Below are 9,753 nucleotides of genomic sequence, written 5' to 3' on the forward strand. Positions count from 1 at the left end.
GTACACCTGGGGACTGCCCCCCTAGAAGCCCTCTGCTGTGGGGTACCTCACACTATTAAGACAGGCAGGGACATCTGTCTCCAGTTGTGACTGGGCCCCAGGAGTACAGCTACTTCCTCTGTCCCTGGGGAGCAACAAAGACTCTCAACCCACCCACCTGCTTTCAGATGGTCCAAGCAGAAGCTTCCACGAGGCTGCCTGGAGGGCGTCACCGTGTGTGAAGAGGCACTGGCTGGGGGGGGGGACTACACAGAAACAGTCCTCATGGAGACTCCTTTGAAAACCACTGCCGCCAGGCAAGAAGGAGCAGGAGGACAGGGGCAGGCAGGTCTGTCCTTGGGCTGTCTGTGTGGGTCAGTCCCCAGCTGCAAGGCCCCTGGTAGCCCTTGTCATGTTTTTATGCTGATGGTCCCTATTCAGGCTGCAGCAAGGCCTTGAAAAACACCCATGCAAGCCAGGACAACAGCACAGCCTGGTACCTGCAGCTGTGCTCACCTATGCACACCCCCTAAGTTCAGACAAACACCCACACACTTCCATATACAATGTGCACCACTGCACCCTTACACATGTAGCTCACCCTCAGGCTCCTGAACACACACACACACACACACACACCATCTGGCTTAGCTACTCATCTCTGTAAAACCCAGTATAGCCACATACCATCTTGTCAAGGCAACCTAGAGTCAAGGTTTCTTTCTTTTTTCTTCTTCTGGTAACACCAGAGATTGAACCTGAGGTCTTGTACATGTTTGGAAAACGCTCCATCATTGAGCTATAGTCCCAGCCTCTCTTTATACTTTATCTCATAAACATGCATCCACATTGATACTTGCCAAGCAATCCTCTCTCTCTTGCACACACACACACACTCTTTCTCTCTGTTACATACCCCATCTCACAGGTGCTCAGTCTTTCTTACATACTCCACAATAGACTCACGTGTGTTCATGTCTGTATGCACACACACCCTTACTGCTCCTCAGGTAGCCTTTCTCACTACTCAATCCTCCATAGCACCTTTGTGCCCAGGCCTTGCCTGGCCTTCTTTGGAGAGCTTCTACCCATCGAGGAGATCCTCTATCAGCTGGGTCAGAATGGGGGTCCTCTGCTCAGGTATGACTCTCACTGTATGATGTCAGAGTTTGAGCTTGTGACAACACATCTGAGACCTCACAGTAGGCCCGTGCGTCACCACCTGGATAGCTAAGGAAGCACAAGCATGTTATCTGTTACATGGTAAGCGACCAAATGGAGGGGCTGGAGAGATGGCTCAGCAGTTAAGAGCACTGGCTGCTCTTCCTGAGGACCTGGGTTCAGTTCCCAGCACCCACATGGCAGCTGACAACTCCTTGTCATCCCAAGATCCAGGACCCTCATACAGACACACACACAGGCAAAACATCAATAAAATAAAAATGAATAAAAAGCTGAGAGGGAGGGAGGGAAGGAGGGAGGGAATATAAAGGTGAACCGCCAGGTCACAAAATGTGTATGTACGGGTGGGAGCCAAGGGGCGCATTTACACAGAGGAACACTCTCCAGCAAGTAGGGAGCATGAGGACCTTTCCTGAGACGAGCAAGTCAAACATTTCTATGCTGGATTAGGGGCCAGGAGAACTCACTCGGCAACCTCCCCTTCCAACAGAAGAGCAGAGAAGAAGGGGCTCGGAAAGGCCCTGCTCTCCCTCTCTCTCTCCCTGACCTCTTTTAGCAGCTGGAAATTGAGCCAGGGGTGGAAGGAATGGAGACTTGGCTGGCTGGCCTGGGGGTTTGGGGAGGGACCAGGCAGAAAACACCTTCCAGATTCTCATCAAATTCCTGTTTGTGGTTTGTAGCCTCCAGTCAGTCAGCCAGTCTCTCAGTGTGTCGCCCCCCCTTTCCGGGTTTCCCCCTTTCTTTATCTCTTCCTGTTTCTCAGTCTCTCCCCATCTTTCTCCTCACTTACACTGTGTCTCCTCAGCCTTTCCGTTTTTCTGACTCCACTCTCTGCCAGCACCTCTGTCTGTCCGTCTCTCCCTGTCCCAGTCCATCTGTCCATCTCTCTCCGTCTGTCTGTGCGTGGGTGTCTCTGTCCATCTGTTCTATCACCCATCTGTCTGTGCTAGTCCTTCGAAAGGTACCCCCACTCTCCTCTTAACTTCCCCTAGGTCAACAAAGGCCTCTCCTGCCTCAGGTCGGGGAAGGGAAGTCGGTCAAGACCTGCAGCTTCTGGCTTCAACAGCATCTGGGAGACTCTGGGAGTTGAGGCCAGCCAGCTGCAGAAGTGGCCCCTCCCTTAGGCTCCCAGGCCAAGGATCCCAGAGCAGGAAGACCAAAAGCAAGGCTTTACCTGCAGCTGCCTTCATACATGGCTTAGCAGGATGCTCAGTTTAGCCTTCCTTCACTAGTCTCTAAAGTCAGACCCTGTAGGAGAAGGCTCCTCAGTGCCCACCTTCCTTAGGTCCTAGCCAACAGGAAGAGACACAGGGATCCTGGGAGAGGGAAAGGCTAGGCCTTAAGGGAAGGAGGGGTTGGGAGGCAGGGCTTCCTGTCAGCTGGGCAGGAGGGGCTCTTTCTCTCCTCCTTTCCAGGCAGTCTCTGGGGACCCCTCCCAACTCCAGGCACTAGGGGCTATAGTGATAGTTCCTGTCAACTCCAGGAGGCCATTTCTACCTCCTATCTACCCACAGGGATATGGGGGTGGGGGAGAACCACACCAGTATCTCGCCCAGAAACAGAGGATGGTTTGGGCCATGTGTGGACCTTGTCCAGTCAGGGCACTGACCATCCTGAGAAGCACAAAGCGACTTACCCACCGCTCACAGCTTCCAAACTAGAAGCTACCTTACCACCCCCCACACACACACGCACGCACACACACGCACACACACGCACGCACGCACACACGCGCACACGCACGCACACACGCGCACACGCACGCGCGCACGCACGCACACACACACACACACGCACGCACACACGCACAGTATCCTAGTGTCACTGCCCACTCACTTGCCCCTACCGCAGGGGCACACACCCAGAGATTGGCTGCCTACCTTGCATTCCCAGCAGGCTCCAACAGTACCCCAGCATCCAGCCATCATCTTAAGGCTGCACCTCCAACATTCTTCCAGCCTGCTGTGTTCACTCCCTCCCCAACAGCTCAGAGTTCAAGTCCCACAACTGACAGAGAAAAAGAGGCACAAGAGGGAAGGGATGGGAAGACACTATCATCCTCCTGAAACCCAGGGGTCAGATCAGCAATGAGACTGATCCAAGAAAAAGACGCAGAAGGGACAAAATAAGGCTCCTTCCTGACCTACCTCAGGCAAAGTCCATATTGGCTGCACCCTACAGTGACACTGGGCTGGGGCCAGGGGCTGGCTGCCTCCCTCCGCAGCTCTCCTGGCCCCTGGCTAGGCTCTCTCCCTCTCCCCCTTCAGAGCAGCCCTCCCTGCCCTCTCCCTCCAAGCTCTGGCTCTCACATCCTCAGCTCTTGGAAGCCTGACTCACTGTTTCCCCTCCCTGCCTCCCTCCCTCTCCTGGCAGCAGAGCCTCCCCCTCCCCTGAGGGGGCTCTGGCCACAAGGGTGCCTGCTTGCTCTTCTCCCCAGGCTCCAGCCCCCCTCTGTGCTGAGGAGGCCCCCCTGCAGCTGATCTAGCTCTCCAGCTACAGTGAAGTAGTGCACAAAACACTGGCGTTGCCACAGTGTCTGTGACCCTGGGCTCCCCTCTCTAGATGTGGATTCCTCCTGACAAGTGGGAAGAGGCAGGACCCCAGTGAATGATGGCAGACACCTTAGGGGTGCTAACGTCCCCCACTTTTATAACATGGGTGTCTCCTAGCGCAGGGTACCTGCCAACCTGTGGAGTGTTCCACGGAGCCCAGGTCCCGCCCACAGGTCCCAAGACCTTAGCCTGGTTCCCAGACATTTGAGAAGAACAGAGAGGAAAAGCCGCTGTGGCTGGCAGCTTAGTCAAGACCCCTGGCATTCCCCCCCCCCCCATCCTGTGAATTCTTCCCTCTTCTTTTTCCCACCTGTCCTCCCCATTTCCCAGAGACATTTGCGCTTATCTTTCCGCCAAAAAACACTCAGTCATGACAGTGAAGACCTCAGTGCCTCCTTGAGTCTGGCTATGTATAGGCAGTGGGACGTGCCTAGACCCTCTGAGGTTCCTGGGGCCCCCTGCTGAACCCTGAGATCTGGCGTTCCTTGCCTATTTTCTCCCTAACTCTCTTCAATGGCTACAGCTCTACCTTTCCCTCTCTTCAGCAGCATGTGGCTGTCTGGGTCTCCTCCCCCACCCCCTCTCTCCCCCTTGGGGGCCCATCTGCTGGCATTAGCAACAGTATTACCCTTGCTTCAACTAGCAGCTCCACCACACCTAGGCTTTGCCCCTTCTCTGTGTCCCAAGAGATCCCAGCCACCAGAGACAGAGCTTGGCTCCATCCCATAATAGTGCATCTGCTTGACCTCACCCAGCCAGACCAGAAGGGCCAGGGCATCTGGTACACAGGCATGGCACCCCCTGGTCTTGGGAGGCTGGCAGAAGACATGGAGCTTGCTCAAGCTCCGCCCCCTCACACACACACACACACACACACATATACACACAAACACACTTGCACACAAGCATAGGCGCACAAATTATTCTGGGGGTTATATAGAGAGCAAGGAGGGGGAAATCACCAGAATCAAGGTCCAATGGGGAGCAGAGGCATGCTTCAGGGTGACATTCCCCTAGGGCTCTACCAGGGCACCCACCCCAACTGTCTTCTGCCAGGAACAGTCTGCCCCAAAGTCACAATGAGCTAGAACCCCTACCCCTTAACATCTTTCAGAATCCAAGTCTAACCTCCCTACTGTGTGCCTCTATTAAACTCAGCAAGCAGGACACCTCTTCCTGCCAATATCCAAGCACATGGCAGCGGGGGGTGGGGGTGGGTGGGTAGGGGTGTCTGCCCCCCCACCCCATCACCAAAGGTCCCATCAGTTGAGCTGGGAACAATATAATTCTGGACACCTCACACATTAAAACTGAGAAACTGTTTGCCCACATTACCTGGGGGTGTCAGGGGCTCCCTGACCCCACAATCTTGTCCCAGACCCCCCCAAACCAACAACCATAATAAACAGCAAACTCTCTTTCTCTCTGACAACAGATTTCTCCAAGCCCAACAGCTCTTTCCATCACTACCTCAGCCATAGATCACATTAAAAACTCACAGAGGGCAACTTAAACACATCACATTTGTTTCTCTCTATATTATTTCAAAAGTAACGGCATTAAAAATGGATTTTAGTACAGAAAATAAATATCAGCACGTGGGCCTGAAGCCCAGGCGGAGAAGAAAGCCCACCAGGGGAATGTCCCTGAGGGCTTCGGCACAACTCAGGCTCTAGCCAGGGAGGTGACTGAATGGCCAAACTGCACCCTGGGGATGCCTGGGGAGGGGGCAGAGTCTGCCCTACCTGGGCACCTGCTCCAATGCCAGGCCAAGTGGGTGATGAGTCACTAGTTTGGGCTAATGCCCATGGGCTCCCAAAGCTTATACCCTCACCAGTCACTGCCACCTCTGAAGGGTGGGGAGCTCTGGGGCCGTAAGTTCATCAGTCTCTGGGGGTTACTCCAACTATTGACACGGGGGAAAATGAATTCAACTTACTATCCAGTTTGATTTTCCATTACTATAAAAATAAATACGCATCTGCTCAAAGGAAGGCAATAACAAGTGGATGCATGTGCTACCTCGAGGGTCCCTCTACAGCTGACCACCACAACCGAGCCTGCCTGCTCCTCCCGCGCAGGGAGGGGGGTGGACAGGCTGGTAATCTTTCACTTACAGCCATACACACCGGGCCACACCGAACAGGAACAAGTCAACAATAGAAACACCCCAAATGCCCCTGGCAGGACTCTGCCCAGGCCTGGGCTCATGCCCCTTCCCTGCCAGCGGCAACAGCAAGAGCGGACAGAATGTGGCCACCCTGACCCGGAGGCAAAGCTTGTCCTCACACCCTGAGCTCAGCCCAGGGAGCTGGGGCCAAGTCCCGCCTGACACCAACTGGTCCAGCGGGAAACGCCTGCCCAGCCAGACAGGCACAGGCCCCCCAAGGGTCCCTCCTTGTGCTCAGGGACCAGGCTGGTGCAGCCCAGCCCTGCCTCCCAGGGTGACGCCTGGGCCCAAATTCAGCTGGCCCTGCCAGTCAGGCACTGGTGCAGAACCGAGGGCACCAGGCTCAGCCCCTCCCAGCCCAGCCCCAGGGCCCCCAAGCTGGGAGGGAGGGGAGGCTCCCCACCCCTCCACATCTGGCCCTGGCCCCTAGGGTCTGCGGTAGAGAATTCCCGCCCCCGCTTCTCTCCCTCCTCCTGCTCTGTGCGATCTGTGCCCGCTGCCCGCCTCAGGGACAGCCCCAGCTCCCGCCTCCGGCCAGCAAGGCCCACATCCTTCCTCCCTCAGCTGGCCCCTTTGCTTGGCAGGAGGCTGGGGGGTCAGACTGCTGGGGAACCCTCCCCCCAGCTCCCATCAGTCCTCATCCCCAGCCCCCAAACTCTGGGTTGCTGTCCCTTTTCCTGTAGAACAGGAAACAAGGTTATTTCCTAGTCTCAGAGCCAGCCCCCTGCCCCTCTGGCTCTGCCCGGGGACCCAGACCCAGCCGGGAAAGGCGCCCTCAGTCAGAAAGCAGAGATTCAGCAGCTCACCCCAGCTCCCGACCTAGGGGGCTGACAGCTGTCACTCAGCACCCCACCCCCTGGGGAAGAGGGGGCCCAATACAATCAGAGCCCTAGAGGAAACGTATTGATAGGCGATTATTTATTTATTTATGCAAAAGTGAGCCGACTTTGTTCGCCAGGTAACCGGGCACGCGGCCCAACCCCTCTGGCCAGGCCGCCCCCAAATCCCTCCTCCACCCCACACCCCCTCCAGGTCATTAGGTCCCCGCCCCTCAACTCCCAGAGCGCCAGCGGAACCTTGGGATTTGGGGGCTGGAGGGGAGGGGCTCCTCCCTCCGCAGTCTCCCCTTTTCCCAGCGCCTATCCTAAAATCCAGCCTTGTTCTCCGCTCCCACGGTCCCCCTACATCCCACCCCCCCACATTCTCAGCAAGCTGGAGAGCAAATTGCAGTTTTAAATCCAAAGGCGGAGGGAGGGGGAAGGAGGAGGGGGTGCGCGGCAGCGCTGGGCGCGCACCTCGCCCCCGAGCCGGGGGAGCCGCGGGGCGGCCAGGAAACCCGAGAACCCCCTCCCCGCCCCCCCTCCCCGTCCACCTCCCCCTTCCCCTTCCCGGCGCTGCCTGCCAGGCTTCGAGCCGAGCCCAGCCGAGCCGCGGGCCCCGGTGGAAACAAAGACCGATCGCACCGCGGGCACCGCAGCCACGGGGTCCGGCGGACCGGACTGGGGGCGCTGGGCCCCCCCCTCAGTGCGCTGCACAAAAGAGCCTGACCGGCCGGTCCCCAGCGGCGTCTAGAGCTGGGCAGGAGGCGCTACTTACCGGAGTGCTGGGCTGCCGGCTCCGTGGGTCCGAGCCAGGCGAGGGGTTTCGGGGGGCGTCTATCTTCCGCCAGCGGCAGCGACGCGGGCGCCCGGCTGCTGGGAAGAGGAGTCGTAGAGGAGCCCTGAGCCGCCTGCCGTCGCTGACAGCATGGCTCGCGCCTCGGCTCACATTCTCCGCCGCTAACTCTGCTGGACACGGCCCCCCGCTCCCGCGGCGCCCCCCACCACGATCACTCCTTCGCTATCTGAGCCCCACTCGCTCCCCCAGCCGCGCACACACTCTCACAGCCCTGGACACCCCCGCCCCCAACCCCCCCAATTGCAAACCTGGGAGGGAAGGCGCCCCGCGTAGTCCTCCTGCTCCTCCTCCGCCGCCCTCCTCCCTCCCGCTCTGTCTGTCTGTCTGTTTGTCTGCCTGTCTCTATTTCTCGCTCTCTCTGCCTTTCTCTGCTCTCCGAGCTGGGTGGGAAAAGGAAATGAGGACAGAAAGCAGACGCTGGCTTTGGGTGGTGGTAGCTGGATTCCCTCTCTCCCTCCCTCCTCCCTCCTCCCCTCCCTCCTCCTGCCTTCTGCTCTCTCCGCTGCGAGCGGGGCTGAGCGCAGCCTGGCGGGTGGCTCGCTCTGCCCGCCCGCCCGCCTGTCTGTCTGTCTGGTCTGCCTCGCTCGCTCGCTCCCTCCCTCCGTCTCTCGCCCTCGCCCTGCCTGCCTTGCCTGCCTCTCTCCGTCTCCACCGCCGCCGCCGCTGCCTCTGCGAGCTCGCCTTACCTTCGCTGCTCACCATCCGGAACCCCAGGGGGGAGCGCGCGCAGGGCACGCCGGGACTTGTAGTCCCCACTCGGCCGCTCCGCGCGCTGGGCGGGCGGGGTCGCTCCCGCTGCTCCGACGGCGCGGCCCGAAGCGGACCCTGTGCCTGAGTCTTCCTGGCCGGGATGAGTCCCGTTTTTATCTAGGACTGTTGATCCTCCTCCAGGGTTAGGAACATTCCCAGCGTTCCGAGGCCCCTACCCCGGGCTCTGGCTGCGCCGAGGTTGCGGGTGGTAGCGCAGGGGCGGGGTCTGAGAATGGAATGAGTGGAATAGGGCATCAGAGGATGAGCCAAGAGGGCTGCGACTTTCTGGGGTGTCCCAAACACGTAGAGAGGGATCATGGAGAGAAGTGAGGACCGACATTCTCGATTTGGGGACGTTTTTCCTTTCAGAAGAGGCTTCTGGCGAGAAAACCGCTCTGGAAACGCCAAAGCCTCCTCCGCACTTAGTGGCCCTTCCCCTCAAACTCAGCCCTGGATTTAATTCCTCCAGCGCCTACTTTTTGTTGTCCAAGGGCGACGAGGGCGCAAAAATCCTGGGCAATTCATAGATACCATGCCTCTTCCCGAATTTGAACAACTGTTTGCAAGCCGAATTCAACAGTTCTCCGGCTCCTGCTGCGGCGTGGGGGCTGGGCTCAGCACTTTCACCTACCTCCTCGTCAGGTCACATCTGTTCTCCAGCCCTTGGCTCTGGGCCCCCTGCCTTGTCTACCCCACAGATGGGAATGTGCGCCGCTGAGGAAGGCTTTGTTACCCCAGGGAGGTGGCTGGACAGCGCGGAAAGGAGAATTCCTGCGGCTGCCATTTACTGAGCACCCGGGCACCACGAAGCCCTTGAGCATCTCAACAACCCTAGAAGACCTTATTTCAATTATAGATACAGGAATTCTGAGGCCCAGGTGTCCGGATTCGAAAGTGGTGACTCCAGGCTCTGGCTAATTCCAAAGCTCGCATACTTAACCCTTGGGCAGTGGCTAAGAGGGGTGGTCCCCTATGTCCCCCTTTCTGGATGACCTTCCCGTGCGTCCGCGTGTCCTCCTTGGCACTTCAGTAGGCAAGTGTTAAGCTGAGGTTTGCAGGAGACACAAATGAATAATGCATGATCACTGCTCTGCTACATGTCTACTGACGGTTCCTGAGCAGATCCCGACTTCACAACTGTGTCTGACATGCCTTTGCCCAGTGGCTGCTGGCTTGGTCCATCTTGGCCCATGTCCGGACCTCCTCTGGCAATGCCCTTACTCCGTGGCTCACCTGCTTCTGAGCCTTCCTTGGACTTTGAGGGTAATGGCTAGTCAACATGTGTCAAAAGTAGACATTCTGCTAACCACAGCACATTCTCGCCACCCTCCCGGGACCTTCACTCCCCCCAGCCCCCTCCTATAGAACACCTGGAATTTTTCCAGAAGACAAGTAACAGGAGAGGTGAAAGGCTCTAAAAAGTATACCCACTGATGTGGCATC

The 9,753-nt window shown here is 57.8% G+C and overlaps 1 long non-coding RNA gene across 1 annotated transcript; it reads right to left on the reverse strand.

Moving 5' to 3' along the window:
* Positions 1-2,959: 2,959 nt before the first annotated feature.
* LOC121143907 lies at positions 2,960-8,205 on the reverse strand. Its single transcript, XR_005881209.1, has 3 exons — positions 7,809-8,205; positions 7,480-7,574; positions 2,960-3,168 (listed from the first exon to the last, which is right to left on the reverse strand). It is a non-coding gene; the product is annotated as an uncharacterized LOC121143907 (long non-coding RNA).
* Positions 8,206-9,753: the final 1,548 nt, after the last annotated feature.

This window comes from Mesocricetus auratus, unplaced genomic scaffold (assembly GCF_017639785.1).
Source record: "Mesocricetus auratus isolate SY011 unplaced genomic scaffold, BCM_Maur_2.0 Super-Scaffold_100014, whole genome shotgun sequence".
Classification (NCBI taxonomy): Eukaryota; Metazoa; Chordata; class Mammalia; order Rodentia; family Cricetidae; genus Mesocricetus; species Mesocricetus auratus.